Source organism: Trachurus japonicus, chromosome 20 (genome assembly GCF_045865225.1).
Source record: "Trachurus japonicus isolate A0001 chromosome 20, Traja_1.0".
In the NCBI taxonomy this organism is placed as follows: Eukaryota; Metazoa; Chordata; class Actinopteri; order Carangiformes; family Carangidae; genus Trachurus; species Trachurus japonicus.
The window spans coordinates 6,741,060-6,757,676 of NC_140926.1; the positions used below are offsets into that span (position 1 = coordinate 6,741,060).

The window sequence follows — 16,617 nt, forward strand, 5'->3', positions numbered from 1 at the left end:
CACTTTGTAAACCTTCAGATTTTCTCATGTTGGCCCTTCTGACGGCAAACGAGTCTTCCAAGCATAACAGTATTATATTTAACTTCCAGAGTATACCCACCCACATCTAATGAAGTGCCGGTGAGGAGGGAGGCAGTGCCATTCAAAGCGTGCACTAAATGGTCGGGGGTTTGCATGTGGAAGGTTCACATGGATTTGATCTTTTCTCCACAGGGGCCTGCAGCTGGAAAATATAACGTTGTAGAAGTACAACGGTGGACAGTATTGAGTGTGTCGTGTCTCCAGGCTCCATTTCTCCAGGCTACAAGTTCCACTCTGCTATTTTCTCCTGTCGGCTAATGGACGGCAAACCTTCAAAGCCTGGGAATGTATCACACTGATACTTACAAAACGTTTCTGACGTGTTTGCAATGTAAAAAATAAAATAAAAATAAGGGTCTATATCCCTAAAAGTAGCCCATTTTTGCAAGTTTGTCCGAGCAATCACCTTTCAATAGTTGGACTGTGAGCTATAAGATAATAAATACTCAGCTGGAGATTATAGGAATGAAAAGAAACAAGAAGAGAGAACAAAATATAGGAGATGCGGGAGGTAGCCTATATGAGAGGAGGATAAGAAAAGAAAAGGGTGGTAAAGACAACAACAGGAGGTACAATGAGGGGAAGGAGGTTGAGAGAGAATAGAAACGATGTTGAGAGAAAAGCACCAGAGGCTGCTCTGCAAGGTGAAAGCTAACGAGCTCAGTATTTATCGACAAGTGAATTAGGGACACGGTTACGCCAGGGAGACACACACACACACACACACTTGCTTGAGTCAAGACTACATTGTAAAGCAACCTCAATACATCTAATTCTCTTTTGTGCATGAAAACACAGGTCGACACAGCTGCAGGTACGATCGGTCGTTCCTCTGCAGCTCTGTTCTCCACGGTGACAGCACAGTAGAAGATGTTCCTATATTCTGTTTTGCTCGTATCTCCCTCTTCCTGTGATCTGCCACAACACGATGTAAAGACTCTGCAGTCCAGCCCACAACATCGCAACGGTAATGATCAAAATGTAACGGGCTTGTCGGTGCAGGAGCCAGCCAGCCAGTGGTTTCCTCTGATATGCAAGGTGATACAAGAGGCATTGTATCGGTTCGACTGCCTACAAGCCCCCCCTCTCCGCCCGGCGCTTTCACTGAGGCTGCTCTCATTAAAGTCAGTGAGTGATGGAGCGGAGCCCCATCAATCTCTCTTTAAGACCACCAGTGTTGAAGGCTTGCTGTGTGAACCGAGAGGGTAAATGGCCTTTTTTCTGCCCCTGAATCGGGGGCCACATGCATCTCTTTGTGGTGGTGGCGGGGGGTGAATAAGAGAAGCTTACGCAGTCTGTTTGTGTAGATTGAAGAGATGCGGGTCCCACTATAAACAATTTAAAACAGGAGTGTGTTTATCTCTGAGGTGAATTGCACTGCAGTTCCCAGACTAAACCTGTGTGAGTGTGTGTGCTTTTCTTTCTATCGATTGCAGACGAACCAAACACCTCCCTGCTGGAAAACCTGTTTTGTTTCCAGAGGAAAAAACTACGCACTTCTTGTTTTAATCCAGTTTTTTTTTTCTTTTTTCCAGCTTGGACAAAGCAGGAACCATGAATCGCGCCAAGGTCAAGGGACTTCAACCAAGACTAGCTCATTACTTTCAATGCGAAGGCCTCTGAAACTGAAGCTAATGACTGCATTCAGGCTGATGTTGCATCACAAACAGCTCCCCCGCAGGAGGTCTGTTGAGCAATATGACAGTAATAAAGATCAATATGTGGTTAAAGTGTCTTCTCCTCTGGCCCGCATCGTCGTGGGAAAGCTGCGGGCAACAGCCTGAGAAGAGGAGTGATGAGCTCTGAGTCTGAGAGCCTCGCAGCGCTCACTCATTTGCAAAGGGGAGGGTAACTGGGAAATCTATTTGGCTGGCAGACTGTGAGTGTGTGAGCTGAAGCTGACAGTAAGAAACCGGCTCAACCAGGTCATTCACCTAAACCTGAAAGCACATTCACATTCACACAAACACACACACACTCACTCACACTCTCTCTGTCCAGGGTGGCATTTACACAAAACAACACACGTTAATCTCTAAGGAAGTTGCAGCGTTTGACAGATGTAGCTACAGATAGAGGATGTTTACATAGTCACGCTTTTTTAGAAGACTTCAAACTTCATTAGCACACAAGTAGATGCACGCACAAACACCTCAGAGGTCTTGTTCTGTCAGTGTGGTACATAACTCTGTGGTGTAATGTGATCCAAGACACCTAACACCCACTGCCACAAGAAGATCTACTGGGTCCCATCACTTTCTTCAATGTGGTCGTGACCCCGGACAAAATCCACTGAAACCAGAAAAGGTTTCATATTCAACCAACACTGGATAATGCTGTTAAGTTCTGATTTGTTTTTCTAGGAGACACTACAAACCCCAGAAGAGCTGGACCACATTCCTTATGATAAACAGAGGGAAATGCATAAAAACAGACTAAACATTTTAGCATTCAGAAACAACTCTCTTACAAGCTTCAAATACAAAAAAATATTCCCCTCCAGTGTGCAGAGATTTACAATTTTAATCTAATGCAGAAGATGCATTTCCATTTCTTCACCCAAAGGCTGCATGCGCGATCAGCAGCTCGGATTTTCATGGTCGCCATATTTTAGGCAAATGGTTTTTTGGGAGATGTGGGGCTCTGTTTGCAGGAAGCAGATGCTATTTGCAGGCTGTCTCCTTCCCTCAGGCTTTACTGATCCCTAATCATAGGGTGTGAGATGGCTGGTCTGTCACTGGCAACTCAGCATCCTCACAGCCTCGGGAAAGCAACCAGCACAAACCCATCTGTTATCAATGTACTGTAAGCAACAGGATAACCCGACCATGATTCTTCATGACATCTTCAAGTCGGCATGAAGTGTCTCTTAATTGTTTCTTTGCAGAGGGAATGATACAAAGATAGTATAGTAACACTATGAGTCAGTGTCCTGCAGAAACCTCCTGAGTCATGCTGTTTAAGAGGCAGGATTGTGAATATAATGTTGTATAAATATAAAACTTAAAGTTATTATTGGAAATATGAATGATATATGATGTTTTAATGAAACCTGACCACACTGGAACAGTCGGGACAAACACACGAAAGCACTGTGACCAACTAATTTCACATCTAAATAGTTCCCATGTCCTTCAGCCGTACTCTCTTAGTCTGCACCGAATGACCCCATTTCATGGTCCAAGCAAAGACTAATCATCCCGCAACATGTTCTGTGACCAGAAAAAATGTCTGGGCAGGAAATTACTCTGCACAGATAAATCCACAACTTTACATATTCATCAGTGAAATTCTCAGAGTTGGCCAAAGAAACCAGATGAGCTGAATTTACGTGTCATTTGCAGAACCATAATTTCACAAGAGGCTGAAAATGTGAACTAACCCAGTCTACCCCAATGCTTAGGGAAAAATCCCATACTTTAAACAACCTGCTACATCCAACACTATGACTGCACATGCCCATGTACACAAACACACAAAGGCAGGGGAATACCAGCAATAACAAAATGATAGGTTAAGACACAGTCATGATAATTACATTGTCTAATATGATTTGTTAAAAGGGATAAAAACCAAATGTACATTATGCCTTGAGATGTTTACACTGCATTTAATAAAAGCGAATATCACAATGTCGGCGGGGCCCCAACATCATCATCAATCAAACCACAGGAAATTACTATGACTATTAATCTGTTATTAAAGCATCAAAGAAGGGTGCAGTCATATATCAACCAACTCTCTAAGACAGTGCTGCCTCACAGCAAAGCATGCTGGGATATCAATTCTTTGTGGAACTTTCCATAGGTGTTCACAGAGGGGGGGACGACTGGCAAACCATTCATCATGCTATAGCTCCTCTGGGCACATGTCAATTCATATAAAAGGCATCTCAGTCAACACGACAAAAAGACTGAGTCATCTCTGAATCATTTTTCTCTCTCGTAGTAGATCTTGGTAGCCTTGGGCTGCAATTGCATGATTGTCCTTGTGGAAGAGCAATGAAGAACTAGTTCATTTAGCCCATGCACAATGAAGCTATAGCCAAGGTCAAACAGCAGCGCTCTGTGTCCCAACAGTAGCACACAGGAAACACGGCAAACTAAAGCTCAAGGATGTGTACTACATATATGGCCATTAAACGTAATTCTGTATCAGGGACTTTCTGCTGGGGCTCATTCATACTTTCTCTCAATTCATTACCCATAAGCCTACACTGAACCCATTGACTGCTTTAGTGTATTTCCACAACAGAGACTCTTGAATCAGTGCCCTGAGAGCAGACAGGAGTGACTTCCCAGGGTGGGAAATCCTGACTTTGGTTTTGAAGGATTTAAGCTCCGGAGCACAAAACCTGTCAAAAACTTTTTCTTTTGTATTCCTTAACTTCCCCAATGGCAGGAATCTACTTTGGCCTCATAGTTAACTTTCCCCCTGTCACTCTGTTCATGCAGCACTGTCGATTCAAAATAAATCAATCCCGATGACTTCTCAGTCCCGCCAACGTCTAAGCTCCTCTAACATGAAGGATTTATTTTTTTCTCCTGTCGGCCTGAGCATGCCATTTCCATTTCACAGATCTGTCTGGATGGCAAAGAGGATATCTGGGGTGGGCAGATGTTTTGAAAAATCCAGACAAACAGATTCAAATGAATGTCAGTCATCTCAATGTTATGTGTCATAAGATATTTTTCAAAGCATTTCTGTGAGCAGCTCTTTGAAACGCTGTATTTCTGTGTCGATGCACGGTGTCCTATTTCAGACACCAATAGGCAGGTGTTTTACAGAAAACAGGTCTGTTTACAGCGTATATGCACAACAACGGAGAGTAAAGATCATATGTCGCAGAGAGGAGACATTATTCACTTATTTATTCACACAAACCAGTGTGCCCTGAACTCAAACTAAATAACAGCCATTTAATTTGACAACATAATAGATTCCAGACCAGCAGGGAACGGTTCATGAGAGCAATTATGGCTGATCAATAGATACACGACTCGAAAGACGCTTGTCACCTCCTCTTGGCAGAGGGCTGAAGTTAATCTGGCTAAACTGCATCCAGGGAGCTGCTGTATCACAACAGCATGAAAAATTAAGCTCATGCTGATAATGAACACTGAATGAATAATGATGATAATGTCCTGAAGCCAAACCCAGTTTTAAGTTAAGGACCGGGGTTTGAAAAAAAATCTTGGGATTAGATATTTTGCTTCCTTTAATTTAAAAGTTTGATGGCTTCATGAAAAATGCATCAGGTTATGTCAGGGACATTGTAGTCATAGGCTACTGATAACAAACATCACTGACTAATTCAAGATCAAAATGTAGATTCAATTGTGTTTGATAGAAGCTTAGTGTAAGCTACTAATAAAACATGTTTATTTACTGTATCTATTGAGAGAAAGGATCATGTGTATAACATTGCCCAAAGACCCAGAATGCATTTGTGGGATCAAAAGCCAGTGACAGACAAAGCCACAAGAGCACTTTGATGTTTTACATAAATCTTTCTCCAATATCGTACACAGTTCATTTCATTCTTCCAAATAAAATACCCAAACTCCTCATACAATAAATCAGCACTTAATTCTTCACTTTAATCGTCTTTCCACCCAGTGTGTACAAAGACTGTTCTGCCAGAGGGTAAACTGCTCCAGTAAACTGCAAACATCTCAAGAGCAAGACACTGGGGTACGGCTGTATAGAAAGCCCCACAGACAAATAACATGAGGCTTCATAAATCTGCCTGTATTCCTTGTTCTGCTTTGTACTCCCCAGAGAATTAAATGCTAATTGGGAACTTGTGCAGAAACATGATATGCCGTGTCCAAAACCGCAACAGAAAGAAGGCAAATTACACGAACAGCCGACCCTTCTTGACCCCTTTTTCCTGAGGATTAGACAGGAGTCACTCAGGGCAAGATAACACCAGTGAAAGAAAAGCCACAACACAGTGGGCTGATAACTGTTTGTGCAAGTAGCAAATTAAATCTGCATGAGATGTTGAATGACAACAAAAATATGGCAGAGAGAATTATTCAAACAACTATATCTAAGTGTAGAGTCAAAATACTCAAAGCATATTTAAAGGAGACATATTATGCCCCTTTTCCATATAAGAAAGGGGAATTTTTGGACTTCAGTAGGGCCAGTCAACTTCAAATAGTTTCTGTTTCTGTTGGATAGGCTATGTCAATAGAAACTGTTTGTTAAAAGGCTATAGCCTCAGCTTGTAGATACTGGTGCTACTGGAGTGGTCAGACAAGAAAGAGTTAAATATATACCATGACAAACATGACATGTCATAGCAACAAAGCACAGCTGCATTTAATTATGTTGCCCACTGTTTAGCTGTGCTTGTTTGTAGGCCTGGTTGTAAATGGTAGCTCACTGACTTGGTTTGCATGGCACAACTAAATGGAAGTTACTGATTCCACCTGTTCTTTCCTTCCAAAATTAGGATAGATATGTATATATGTCTGTATATCTGTTACGGATTAATGCAAACTTAAAACATAAAAAGGAGCTTTTTGCAAGTTTTGCTGTTGCTACATAGCAAAGGGATCAGGGCTAGCTTGTTGGCATGCTAATTTCTGTTGAAGAAAATGTGATAAATGTGTCTCTGTCCTATGAACCAAATGCCCTTAATTGCATCGTAACTTTATATGAAGGATGTAGGAAGTGTGCCTTCCAAAAACAATCCTGCGAGGTCCTGGTCTTAACCTCTGCTTGTGCTCCAGTAGCTCTGTGATCTATAACTGCAATCGTGGCCAAAGAATTAAGCTGTTGACAAAACAGAGGATCACACCCAAGAGGGCCTGGCATGGTCTGCATGTTGAAACACTGTAAACCACATAGTTGGCCTTTGCCATGACTTGCTCAAAGTTTGGATCCAGGTTCCAGGAGCAGGAATTGTCATTTCGCTGAGACGTGGGATGAGAAAAACAACATTTGACAATAACTTGAAGGATTGGCTGAATTCAATCTTGTCTTTTTTCTATTTCTGACTTCCTCAAAACCCTAAACTAAGACGACATGATGCTAATATCATAAAGCCTGATTCTTTTTGCAACCTGACATAAGTTATCAATAACTGTATACGACTTTTCAAGCTCATTATGTATTCATATTTTCCACAGGTTTCATTGTTCCTTGTCCACAAAGCTATGCGTCCTTGGCTGCATCCATTGACGTTTAACTCACTATTGTGACTATTTCTGCCTCCTGAGCAGCTCTGCCTCCAAGAAATGATGTATAAAAATAACTGGAATCTATAAAAGCTGGGGGAAAGCTTCTCCCCTTCACAGAGCCAGATTTAGGAGCTTCCCGTAACTAAAACGTGGAGCTACAGCAGCCTATACCATTACTGAATGGAAAAGTAATGGCTGTGTGTATTTTAAGAGCAGAAAAGGGGGCCTCCATGTTAAGACGTGCTAAGCGTAGAGAGTGGAAGCTGTCAAAACAGCCTTTAAGAATGTGTTGGGAAGGTTGAAAGTGCTTTTCCATCTTAGCAGTATTAGCAGACATAATGTTGGTTCTTCCTCCCTGTGCTCAACTCAACAGCTTGTCACCATGGGCCAATTAAAACAATACAGATTTGATCTATGAACTTATAATTGGGTCTGCTGATGTGTGACCTCGTGGCGCAACGGTAGCGCGTCTGACTCCAGATCAGAAGGTTGCGTGTTCAAATCACGTCGGGGTCAATAATTTAAGCTTCTTCTATCCTGTGACATGCAAACACATCAGAAAGACACTTGTCAGATTAAAAAACCACAACAGTCTTTGATAGAACCTCAAATCATGATGTCGGCCCTTCTTCCTTGATCTTGAGCCACATGTATTAACAGACATCTTTTCAATTTAACATTGATTGATTTAACTGATGAAGTTCAACATGCAAAAATTCCTATGCTGAACCATGTGGGAAGTACACCATGTGTGGGACCTCGTGGCGCAACGGTAGCGCGTCTGACTCCAGATCAGAAGGTTGCGTGTTCAAATCACGTCGGGGTCAAAGCTTTGACTTTAATCTCTGGTCTGGTCTGAGGTTCTTGTCTGATAAAAATCGCAATGACTTCTCAAAGCTTCTCATGCACCCAAAGTCCTTACTCATGCCAGCGCCTCAAATCAAGATCATATTCATGCCATCATCTTTGAGCTTCAAATAACAACAATGAAGACATCGTCTTTTCCGTTTTAACTGAGACTGAAGTCAAAGCTTCAACAACAAACTGAGCCAGTCATTATGTAACTCACAGCTAAGTTTGTTGTTGAGTTTGTGAACTCTTGATGTCATATCCTAAAACAGTTCTATGGACCTCGTGGCGCAACGGTCTGACTCCAGATCAGAAGGTTGCGTGTTCAAATCACGTCGGGGTCAAAGCTTTAAGTTACTCACAATAGATGAAGTTCAACATGCAAAAATTCCTATGTGTGTGACCTTGTGGTGCAACGGTAGCATGTCTGACTCTGTACATCTTCCAGCACCAGCTCACATCATCCTGTTGTACCTTTCCTCATCATTATCATTAACCACATGTACTGCACTGCACATGGACACTTCTCAAGTCAGGTCAAACTCAGGATATTACAAAGGATAAATTAAAACAATAATACATCTGTTACAACAACTGTTATTCAATGTCTCAATCAAGGACATAGGAAATCATCCTTCCCTTTTACCGACTCAAGGTGTCAGTTGTTGCTGTGCTCCAAACTCATTAAGATACTATTGATTTTACACTCTAGACAATTTCTGATTAATTTTCTGTGTCTCACAGGACCTCGTGGCGCAACGGTAGCGCGTCTGACTCCAGATCAGAAGGTTGCGTGTTCAAATCACGTCGGGGTCAAAAATTTAAGCTTCTCTTCTATCCTGTGACATGCAAACACATCAGAAAGGCACTTATCGGATTAAAAAAAACACAACAGTCTTTGATAGAACCTCAAATCAAGATAACAGTCGGCCCTTCTTCCTTGGTCTTGCACCACATGCAACAACAGACATCTTTTATTTAACTTTGACAAAAGTCAAAGTCAATACCAGTGTCATGTCACAACTGATGAAGTTCAACATGCAAATGTTCCTATACGTGACCTCGTGGCGCAACGGAGCGCGTCTGACTCCAGATCAGAAGGTTGCGTGTTCAAATCACGTCGGGGTCAAAACTTTGACTTTAATCTCTGGTCTGGTCTGAGGTTCTTCTCTGATAAAAATCTGACTTGACTTGACAATGACTTCTCAAAGCTTCTCAAGGACCCAAAGTCCTTACTCATGCCAGCGCCTCAAATCAAGATCATATTCATGCCATCATCTTTGAGCTTCAAATAACAACAGTGAACACATCATCTTTTCAATTTCAACTGAGACTGAAGTCAAAGCTTCAACAACAAACTGAGCCAGTCATTACGTAACTCACAGCTAAGTTTGTTGTTGCGTTTGTGATCTCTTGATGTTATATCCTAACGTGGCTCTATAGACCTCGTGGCGCAACGGTAGCGCGTCTGACTCCAGATCAGAAGGTTGCGTGTTCAAATCACGTCGGGGTCAAAGCTTTAACTCAGTCACAACTGATGAAGTTCAACATTCAAAAATTCCTACGTAGGAAGTGAGCCATGTGTGTGACCTTGTGGTGCATGTCTGACTCTGTGAACTCCTCATGTAATTACTAACACCTTCCAGCACCAGCTCACATCATCCTGTTGTACTTTTCCTCATCATTATAATCAACCACAGGATATTACAAAGGATAAATTAAAACAATAATACATCTCTTAAGGTCAAAACTCAATGTCTCAATCAAGGACATAGGAAATCATCCTTCCACTTTAATCTCTGGTCTGGTCTGAGGTTCTTCTCTGATAAAAATCGCAATTTACTTCTCAAAGCTTCTCATGCACCCAAAGTCCTTACTCATGCCAGAGCCTCAAATCAAGATCATATTCATGCCATCATCTTTGAGCTTCAAATAACAACAATGAAGACATCATCTTTTCCATTTTAACTGAGACTGAAGTCAAAGCTTCAACAACAAACTGAGCCAGTCATTATGTAACTCAAAAACAATAATACATCTGTAACTCAATTGTTATTCAATGTCTCAATCAAGGACATAGGAAATCATCCTTCCCTTTTACTGACTCAAGGTGTCAGTCGTTGCTGTGCTCCAAACTCGTCAAGAGACTATTGATTATACACTCTAGACAATTTCTGATTAATATTTCTTGTCACACAGGACCTCGTGGCGCAACGGTAGCGCGTCTGACTCCAGATCAGAAGGTTGCGTGTTCAAATCACGTCGGGGTCAGTGTTTTAAAGCAGATAACAGCGGCACGGCCGTTTCGGCTAATGCTGTGTTCAAGGCAGGCTTTTGAAACCGTAAGTTACAGCTTCAAGTCACAACTACGACTTGGTAGCGTTCCAGGTAACCCGTAGCTCGTGTTTTTACCGTCCTGTTGTCTGTGAAAGTTCCCTATAACGGCCACTCGTAACTTCCGACCCGTGAACTCGTACCAGATCGAACTGGTATGACTTCACAGGAAGGAAAAACACAAAGTACGAGTTTCCTTGAACGCACCATGAGTTAGCAGCCCCCGCCCTTGTCAGGCATCAATTGGTCCTCGTGCTACGTCACCACATTCACGCGCATCCCTTGGCTGCACACACAGCCCTTCATGCCGTTCTCTCCCCTCATTGGATAACACTTGTATCCCACAAGGAAAATTTTCTCCTCGGGTTACAGCAGAGCAGAGTGACGGAGAGACTCGTGTTTAGGCTGAAATACTTCATGTAAGTGATTGCTGACGGAAAATAGGACTATTTAGGACTTATATTAACAAAAACATTCCACTGATATCTGCTTTAAGTAACAACTTCCATGCTCCACAGTGCAGTTACATCAACATGGTGCTTGACAGATAAAAGACACAAAAGCTCCTGATAGGATGACTAATATCCTCCTGGGCCCAGTGTGTTTTACTCATGCCACCATCTTACGGCAAGATAACATTCATCCCATTGTAGCTTATCTCATCGTAATCACACACATTCAGCAGAAACAGTAACATTCAACTCTTTCATAAGGTCCACACATGTCTCATCAGTTACCAGTCAAGAGTTATATGAAAGGAGCTTAATGATAACCTTTCTCAAAGCAAACCTATGATTTTCTGATGACTGAGCTGTGATAAAGAATGGGAGTGCCAGGGATGTAGTGAGCAGGGATTAGGAAGAGAGATGGGTAAACAGTTTCTAAAGATGATGAGTTCAAGTATATAAATGTTTCCTAGTCCATCCTAATCTTTATCGTCTTAATGAGTTCTGAATGTCATGTGGGACAACTTCAGTGTATGTGTGACCTCGTGGCGCAACGGTAGCGCGTCTGACTCCAGATCAGAAGGTTGCGTGTTCAAATCACGTCGGGGTCAATACTTTAGGTTTCAGCTCTGGTCTGTGACATATATCAAGGATGATCTTGGCTGTGAAAGAATGACTAAGATCCTCCTGCACCAAATACCTTACTCATGCCTCAAATCAAGATGACATTCATGTTGTCATCCTTGAGCTTTAACCACAACCAACAAGAGACAGAACTCTTTCTTTGACTCTAGTTAAAGCTTCAATTGTTGCAAGGCCAAGATTTTGTCTGGTCCTTTGGTTGTCTGATTGTATTTGTAAATTCTGGTTGTTCTAATGAGAGGGCTGTCATATGACCTCGTGGCGCAACGGTAGCGCGTCTGACTCCAGATCAGAAGGTTGCGTGTTCAAATCACGTCGGGGTCAGTTGTTTAAGCTTCTCTTCTATCCTGTGACATGCAAATACATCAGTTACATCAATAAGGCACTTGTCAGATGAAAAAAAACAAAACAGTCTTTGATAGACCCTCATACTGTATCAAGATAACATTCAGCCCAACATCCCTTATATTCAAACACATGAACCTGTAGATTTCCTTTCCATTTTAACTTTGACAAAAGTCAAAGCCTCGGTCAGCGCACAACTGATGATATCCAACATTCCCCAATGAAACATACGGGAAAGATGTGTGACCTTGTGGCGCAACGGTAGCGCGTCTGACTCCAGATCAGAAGGTTGCGTGTTCAAATCACGTCAGGGTCAGAACTTTAGGTTTCAGCTCTGGTCTGTAATATACAACTCCATCAAAAAGGTTCTTGGCTGATAAAAATCACAATGGATTGACTAAGGTCCTCCTACACCAAAAACTGTAGTCATGCCAAAATCTCAAATCATGCCATCATCCTTGAGCTTTAATCACATGTAACAATAAACATCACCTTTTAAGTCAAAGCTTCAGTTTTTGCAAGCCCAAGATTCATTAACCTACAAATGATTTTGTCTGGTCAAACACTTAATGAACATTTGTCTCTTTAGTCAAACCGTTGATTGCACTTGTCAGAACAGTCTTTGATAGAATCTCACTTCAACATAACATTCAACCCATCGTCCCCGATCCATTTTAGCTTTGACCAAAGTCAAAGCCTGGGTCAGCCCACAACAGATGACCAACAACTGACAGGTGACCTTGTGGCGCAACGGTAGCGCGTCTGACTCCAGATCAGAAGGTTGCGTGTTCAAATCACGTCAGGGTCAAAACTTTAAGTTTCAGCTGTGGTCTGTGACATGCAACTCCATCAAGGAGGTTCGTGGCTAATAAAAATCACAATGGCTTGTAAAGGAATAACATAAGATCCTCCTGCACCAAATACCTTACTCATGCCAAAACCTCAAATCAAGATGATATACATGTCGTCATCCTTAAACTTCTACTACATAAAACAATGGACATCATCTTTCATCTAAATGAAGGCATCTTCCTCCCTGATCCCCAAACACCTGAATCATTAATTTCTCTTTTGACTGTGATGTAGGTGTTATGATTAGATGTTATTACATGTTTGACCGCTAGGCGGCAGTACTGGTTAGTAGTCAGCTTACCGTACCATATAACAGGGTAGAGCAAGACGGCATGGAGCCACATGTATGTTGTTGAGAACGTGAGACATTAAACTAAGTTACTTGCTATCAACACGGCCTCATCCTTGGAACACGAACATGACATGGTACCAGGAGTAAACTCGAATGGGCAACATGGATTTAAAACCACCGGAAAGTTTGAAACTAACGGGGAATGTCGACGAGAACTGGCGCACCTTCAAACAGCGGTTTCACCTTTATGTTGCTGCTACAGGACTCGAGGAAAAGCCGGAAACAAGAAAGGTAGCGCTGCTGCTAACAATAGCAGGGCCACAGGCCATAGAAGTATTTAACACGTTCGTGTTTGACAGTCCTGAAGATAATGAAAAGTTGGATGTAGTGCTTAGCAAGTTTGATGCTCACTGTTCTCCGAAGAAGAACGAGACGTACGAGAGGTACGTGTTTCGGTCTCGTACACAGCGGCAGCATGAGCCTTTTGATAGCTTCCTGACGGACTTGCGGCTAAAGGCGCAGTCCTGCAACTTCGCAATGCTAAAGGACTCCATGATACGGGACCAGATTGTCTACGGCGTGGAGGATAAAAAGGTCAGAGAGAGGCTACTACGGGAGATGGAGCTGACGCTGGCAGGAGCCATTAAGATCTGCCAGGCCAGTGAGCTGTCCCAAAGGCACGTGAGGACGTTCAGCGAGATGTCTGCAGTCGCCTCGGCGCAGAGCGACAGCGCGGCAGCGGTTGGAGCAGTGTCGTATCAGCGGAGACGGCGCACACAGACCCGGCCTGCACAGCAGGAGGACGTGATGATAAACTGCAAGCGCTGCGGCTCACAGCACAAGCCTAGACAGTGTCCAGCGTTTGGTAAGCAATGCTCCACTTGCCAAGGCAAGAATCATTTTGCTAAACAATGCTTCTCCAAATGGAAAGAGGGGAAAAAAGAAAAAACTGTAAACTTAATAGACGAGCCTGATCTAAGTGACACTTTCTTTGTTGGAATGGTGAATTGTGAAAGTGAACAAATAAATAAACCAGACAATGTAAATGATGTCACTACAGAAGATAAGTGGATAGCTCCTCTAATGATAAATGGGACTGTAGTCACCATGAGATTGGACACTGGTGCGAAAGCAAATCTCATAAGCATGTGTGATGTGAAGGCAATGAAAAATAAGCCACAAATAAGAAGAAAAGAATCTGGACTGAAAGACTACAATGGGCGGCCAATCAAATGTTTGGGCACATGCAGGTTGAATGTCACAGCTAAAGGAAAAGTGCACCACCTATCCTTCTTTGTTGTGAATGAGGGACGTGAATCACTTCTTGGTGACAGAGCCTGTGAAGAACTGGGGCTTGTGGAAAGAGTGTATCAACTGATATATACTCCAGGTAAACACCTAGTCGTTGCTGATGCCCTATCCAGAGCAACTACAGGCGACATACAGTGTCACGTGAACATGGTGTCGGCTACACTGCCTGTGTCTGACACAAAGTCAAGGCAAATAGCTGAGGCTACAGCAACGGATGCTGAGCTACAGCATGTCATGAAGAACATGGATGAGGGATGGCCAGCTGGTTCGTGTCCACAATTTTACCATATCAGAGGTGAGCTTAGTACTGTGGATGGTCTGCTGTTGAAAAAGGGCAGGATTGTTATTCCACAGGCTTTGAGAATGAACATGTTGCACAGGATACATGAAGGCCATCTCGGCATCGAAAAGTGCAAAAGGAGGGCGAGAGACACGGTTTTCTGGCCGGGACTGAACAAAGACATTGAAACACTTATAAGTAAATGTGAAACATGCCAGAAACACAGGAACAAGCAGAGCAAAGAGCCTATGGTGGTAGCTGAGGTGCCAACAGCACCATGGCACAAAGTAGGAATGGACTTGTTTCATCTCAGAGGTAAAGACTATTTAGTGGTAATGGATTACTACTCAAACTTCCCTGAGATGGCGCTACTAACAAGCTCAACATCAACTTGTGTCATAACACATGCTAAATCTATCTTCGCCAGGCATGGCATCCCACACATCGTGGTGAGCGACAATGGCCCCTGCTTCAGCAGCAAAGAATGGCAGAAGTTTGCAGTGCAATATGATTTCAAGCATGTGACGTCAAGCCCACACTATGCACAGTCAAACGGGCAAGCTGAAAAAGGAGTTCACATTCTCAAGCAACTCCTAAAGAAAGCAGCTGACAGTGACTCGGATCCGTATCTGGCTTTATTGAGCTACAGAGCATCACCTCTTCAGTGCGGCCTGTCACCAGCTGAACTGCTGATGAAGAGGAAGCTACGAACAACGTTGCCGAGTCATCAAAACGACAAATTAAAGCAAAAGAATCACTCAAAGATTGAACATAAGCTACAACAACAGAAAATGATGCAAAAGTCATTCTATGACAGAACAACCAAGCATCTCCCTCCACTGACTACCAATGACACAGTCAGGATTGAGGATGCTGATGGATGGAGTACAAAAGCAACTGTCCTGCAAGAAGTTGCTCCACGATCGTACACAGTGAAAACTGATGATGGACAAATCCTCAGACGCAATCGCAAACGTGAGACATTAAACTAAGTTACTTGCTATCAACACGGCCTCATCCTTGGAACACGAACATGACAGTAGGCCTGGGACGATAATCAATAAATCAATTAATCGCACGATAAATGAAAATGAACTCGATAGTTTTTCCGGCCTCGATAAATCGCCATGTGCATGCGCACATATTTGTTTTCCTGGTCTCTGGCCTCCAACCAGGCTGGATGACAAGAGGCTTCACTCTGCATCGGTCTCAGCACCTGGGCCGTTTGTTTTGCAGAATGAAAGGAGTGAACCCTCTTTTCAGTCATCCAGGATCTTTGTTTCCCAGAATGCATTTCTCAGCAACCGGCAGCGCTAGCTGTAAAGCTAAGCAGCTAAAAGCTATTTTACGTAATTCTTGCTGCGGCGCTGTTAACACGTCACTTTTTAAAGTTTTAATATTTTTTCATGCGAGAAAGCCAGTTTAGATCTCCAGTCTGTGGTCAGTTTATCCACATATCGCCTGTAAGGAGATTTCCTCGACGTTTGTGGAGCTAATGTGGTAGCAGCGAGCAGGAGGAGCGGGGCTTCCCACAGTCTGCAGCCGTCTGCAGCAGCTCACGGCCGGTCACCTCCGTCATTGGGGGAGAAAACGACTAAGAAAACTTATCAGCAGGTTTTTAGAGGTTTACCGCCGGCTGGTTTAATACTTTTTAGGAGATAAATGCTAGTCTCATTGATGAAATCTTACATCTGTGGAAGTCACATTAGTTTGTGAAAAGTGGAGCTCCAGGTGTATAACGTTATTGGACAGAAGAGCTGTGGATTATTTTTTGTTTAGCCTATTTTATTTATTTAGGATAGTAGCTATATAAGTTCTTGTCATTCCAATTACAATGGTTAAAAAAAATACTCATGAGAAATAAAAGTTTATCGCATTTAAAAGGGTCTAGTTGCATTATTATGAAATATTATTATTATATTAGTGGTTAATTTGTTCTCAAAAAAATGTGTCAATAATATCGTTTATCGTCAATAATTTGTTGGACAATAT

At 42.6% G+C, this 16,617-nt stretch overlaps 1 protein-coding gene and 10 non-coding genes across 16 annotated transcripts in view; 10 read left to right on the forward strand and 1 right to left on the reverse strand.

Annotated features, from left to right (window-relative positions):
* The window catches only part of LOC146966280 (partitioning defective 3 homolog), a 372,282-nt gene that overhangs the window by 344,935 nt on the left and 10,730 nt on the right, over positions 1-16,617 (reverse strand). The gene's annotated exons all lie outside the window — the stretch shown is intronic.
* On the forward strand, positions 7,719-7,790 carry trnaw-cca (transfer RNA tryptophan (anticodon CCA)). Its single transcript has one exon. It is a non-coding gene; the product is annotated as a tRNA-Trp (tRNA).
* trnaw-cca (transfer RNA tryptophan (anticodon CCA)) lies at positions 8,030-8,101 on the forward strand. Its single transcript has one exon. It is a non-coding gene; the product is annotated as a tRNA-Trp (tRNA).
* On the forward strand, positions 8,868-8,939 carry trnaw-cca (transfer RNA tryptophan (anticodon CCA)). The gene has a single exon. It is a non-coding gene; the product is annotated as a tRNA-Trp (tRNA).
* Positions 9,182-9,252, forward strand: trnaw-cca (transfer RNA tryptophan (anticodon CCA)). Its single transcript has one exon. It is a non-coding gene; the product is annotated as a tRNA-Trp (tRNA).
* trnaw-cca (transfer RNA tryptophan (anticodon CCA)) lies at positions 9,566-9,637 on the forward strand. The gene has a single exon. It is a non-coding gene; the product is annotated as a tRNA-Trp (tRNA).
* Positions 10,323-10,394, forward strand: trnaw-cca (transfer RNA tryptophan (anticodon CCA)). The gene has a single exon. It is a non-coding gene; the product is annotated as a tRNA-Trp (tRNA).
* Positions 11,443-11,514, forward strand: trnaw-cca (transfer RNA tryptophan (anticodon CCA)). Its single transcript has one exon. It is a non-coding gene; the product is annotated as a tRNA-Trp (tRNA).
* On the forward strand, positions 11,798-11,869 carry trnaw-cca (transfer RNA tryptophan (anticodon CCA)). Its single transcript has one exon. It is a non-coding gene; the product is annotated as a tRNA-Trp (tRNA).
* Positions 12,135-12,206, forward strand: trnaw-cca (transfer RNA tryptophan (anticodon CCA)). The gene has a single exon. It is a non-coding gene; the product is annotated as a tRNA-Trp (tRNA).
* trnaw-cca (transfer RNA tryptophan (anticodon CCA)) lies at positions 12,627-12,698 on the forward strand. The gene has a single exon. It is a non-coding gene; the product is annotated as a tRNA-Trp (tRNA).